This window comes from Mytilus californianus, unplaced genomic scaffold (genome assembly GCF_021869535.1).
Source record: "Mytilus californianus isolate M0D057914Y unplaced genomic scaffold, xbMytCali1.0.p SCAF_6, whole genome shotgun sequence".
Classification (NCBI taxonomy): Eukaryota; Metazoa; Mollusca; class Bivalvia; order Mytilida; family Mytilidae; genus Mytilus; species Mytilus californianus.
The window spans coordinates 9,616,651-9,619,848 of record NW_026262712.1 but is presented as its reverse complement, the minus strand read 5'-3'; the positions used below and the strand labels follow the sequence as shown (position 1 = coordinate 9,619,848).

The 3,198-nt window shown below is 33.1% G+C and overlaps 1 long non-coding RNA gene across 1 annotated transcript; it reads left to right on the top strand.

Annotated features, from left to right (window-relative positions):
• Positions 1–1,308: 1,308 nt before the first annotated feature.
• LOC127704218 (uncharacterized) lies at positions 1,309–2,209 on the top strand. The gene is made up of 2 exons (XR_007983187.1): positions 1,309–1,524; positions 1,977–2,209. It is a non-coding gene; the product is annotated as an uncharacterized LOC127704218 (long non-coding RNA).
• Positions 2,210–3,198: the final 989 nt, after the last annotated feature.

The following is a 3,198-nucleotide window of genomic DNA, read 5'->3' as shown; positions in this document are numbered from 1 at the left end:
AGTGCATTATTTAAAAAAAACCTTAAAAGTTTTTAGTAAAAATGACAGTTTTTGCCTTTTTTAATTGAATGTTGTTAGAATAGAGGACGTGAGAATTTTCACACGAAAACTCACTTGTAAAGCAAATTTGTCTTACTAGATTTGTCAATATTGGTCAAACGTGCTAATTTTACGTGTTAGGCCTGCGTCCAGTTTTTCAAATAGCCACAAGGAATGGATGAAATTTGACCTATGTTAAGTAGGTATGGTGTGAACTCCAACAGATTTTGTGCCATTGTTAATTTTTTTTTTTGAGAAAATGACCAAAATTGATTACTGGTTTTAAATGTAAATTACCTTTCGAAGTATACAAATTTACATAAATTATCGACACTCTCTGACCGGCTGTTAGCGCTATTAGCGGGTTCTTCAAATTAGCCTTTGTCCAGCAAGCGTAAAATGAGTGCAAAGCAGGTGACCACTTGAGTCTTTCATCTGAAGACATTAAACTCGCCCCTTCTATTTTTGCTGTGATGAGTGAGGTTTATTTTAGGTATTGAAGAATAAATTGACACTTAAAATTTTCCTTTACGTTTGTAATAAGACAGACTAGGCTGAATGAAACCATTTAAGATTTCTCTGATTACCATTTAGTAGTGAAAATAAAAGTTGTTCTTTTGCCTAAAACCAGATTAAATATCAGATAATGCCCTCAACTGCTCTTGTATCAAGATCATACAAAGAAAATAAATTTAAAAAGCACGTTCCTAAAGAATTGGATGAATGGCTATTTTTTTTAACGGTCAACTTTATATTGGTGGAGAATTGAACTGAACATAATTATGGTTTGCAGGCATTAACAATACTCGTTAGATCACAAAACAATTTTAGATTCTCATCGTTCTTCCATATGTATATCATATTGCGATGAAATTTTAGAACTTCTAAAGACAGGAGAGAAAAATGCAAAAAAAGGCAATGAAAATACCAACTTTAAAAATAAATAGTTGATTATTTGTCGGTCAAAACCGCATCAATTACTTTCAGACCCTTAAACTTAATTTTCGCTTTCTTTATTTTTTAGTGTATGTAGAAAGGCCGCAACCAGAAGAACCAAGATATGTTGAAATGGTGACATCTTCACGTGACAGACTAAAACAGCACGTCCCGTCCCGTATTGGTACCGGAAGCTGGTCAACATTCCAAAGCACTTCCGCCTTGCCTCTTCTTCAGTCTCAAAACTCTGAAAACATATATGTGAACTGTATGGATTATCCTATGGCTAAAAGTAAAGATACACATGATTATGTTTATTTGGAATCAAACTGAAAAATAGAATCAAACTCGTGCTTTATCTGTGATAAAATAACTTAAACTATGTGACGTGCATACATGCACGAAGAAACTTTCTAGTCCGAAAAAGTTGGATTCTGGGAAGTTTAAAAGACTATACATTCCTTTAAAGCCAGTATACAAAAGGAAAAAGAAGAAGAAATACAGCACACTGTGTACAGAACCTTTGACAGCCTTTCTCTGCTTGATGAGGTAAGCAGTTGAATAATTTACTAATGTCACTTTGTTTCGTGTATACTTGCATGTTGGTATTTATTGACATCGTACCGATTTGTCAAATTCACTGAGAAACCATACAGTTCTTTGCATCAAACATAGTGTGATAATGTGTGACTCAATATGATTTTATGAATGAAGCGTGAAACCGTTTCTTTTGCATTTTTATTTTTTATTTGCATTTTCCATTTAAAATTTATGAGAGTTTGCAGTTTTTACAAGCATTATAATCTTTTTTTTACGTTTTTACTGAAGGAACCTATATATTATGTTCAATACTTATCACGCTGGAGGCCAAATTATTTTATATCAAATACATATTTATAAGATTAAAACAGGAAATGTAAGGTGCATAAGCATAACATCTATAAATAGAACAATGTCTGATTTTTTGCAATTTCTTATAATTGTACACTTTCTGATTTCAGGTTTTTTGAAGTGGAGAAAGGAAATATGTATAAAAAAACATTTGGACTACCCATGAAGTGCAGTATATATACTCAGGAAAGACACTCGTTGACATTGTGGAACTTCTCTTCCATGCCTGATCTATTTCATTATTTATTTAATATTATTGACAGAATGATATTATTTTATAGTAATTTATTTGTTTATATTTGTTGTTTCTTTTGTTGTAAATCAATAAAATTATGAAATGAAATTCTTAATTTAAAACACTACGACTGTGGGATATATGAGGGTCTATAGGGGGGAAGGGGGGGGGGGGCTTCATTTCAGTATTCTTTAATTTTAAGTTTGGCCAATTTTCTGTATTCCTTATAAATTTTGTCTGTTATTCTCTATTCTTTATAGTCTTAGCACCCTAAAATTCTCTATACTTCATTCTTTTTTGGTCTATTTTTCTCCATTCTTATTGCCCTTTATTATGCATTCTTTACCAATTATTCTCTATTCTGTAAACCCCATCCAGACCCTTATATATTCAGGCTAGTCTGTCTTATATATGATTAATTGGTTGATTTATGGTTACTTATCAGTCCAGCTGCAAATATACGACAATTGAACAAAAATTAAGACAATTAAGTCAACTATTAAATCGTAAAAGGAATGAATTCCGAGTATTTTTTTCTCGTAGATATAAGAAAGAGAAGAAACAATATAAGAGACAATAAAAACTCCTAGCAAAACTGGAAAACAGTGAGAAAACAAACCACAATAAGAAAACATTACACAAAAACCTACAGATTGAGCAACACAAGCCTCACTTAAACCGGGGGTTAATTAAGGTGCACGTGACGGGTCAGCAGTTTCTGCTTCACCAGTGACACCCATTGTTCAACTTTTGTTAAATTACAGTGGCGGATCCAGGGGGGGGGGGGGTTCCGGGGGTTGGACGATCAATGCTTTTGAATGGGGACATATGGTTGGACCAACTTTTAAAAATGGCTGGATCCGCCCCTGAATGAACTGATCCGTCAAAATCAGAAGCTCTGGTACACAATTTTTTTCTGGTTAAATCCTCATCGAAAAATTTGCCTGACGCACTAGAATTCGGGAACATGCCACTGCTTTCCAAATTATGTACTGTTTTATATACAAATATTTTTGGTAAAATAAGATGTATTATGATTGCCAATGATACAATATCCACCAGAGACCACATGAAATTGATGTTAAGGTAGTGGTCAT